Genomic DNA, 299 nt, shown 5'->3' on the forward strand with positions numbered 1-299 from the left:
GGGCACCTGTGGTCCCAGCTACTTGGGAGGCTGAGGCAGGAGACGCACTTGAGCCCAGGAGTTGGAGGTTGCTGTGAGCTGTGATGCCACAGCACACTACCCAGGGGGAGAGCTTGAGGCTCTGTCTCAAAAAAAAAAAAAGAAAAAAAACCAAAATTCTGGGGAACTGATGCCAAATGAGCTGAGGCTCACAGTAAAAAGCAATTGAGGTAGATGAAGAAGAGAGGCACGGCCCACAGCGAGAGAATGTGTGCACTCAGGATGCTGAGAGTCACGTGGGGGCAGGCACGGCCCACAGC

At 53.8% G+C, this 299-nt stretch overlaps 1 protein-coding gene across 1 annotated transcript in view; it reads right to left on the reverse strand.

Moving 5' to 3' along the window:
- KIDINS220 (kinase D interacting substrate 220) overlaps positions 1 to 299 on the reverse strand; it is a 133,687-nt gene that overhangs the window by 95,509 nt on the left and 37,879 nt on the right. The window lies entirely within an intron of this gene.

This window comes from Otolemur garnettii, unplaced genomic scaffold (genome assembly GCF_000181295.1).
Source record: "Otolemur garnettii isolate 467f Iridium unplaced genomic scaffold, OtoGar3 scaffold00022, whole genome shotgun sequence".
Lineage (NCBI taxonomy): Eukaryota > Metazoa > Chordata > Mammalia > Primates > Galagidae > Otolemur > Otolemur garnettii.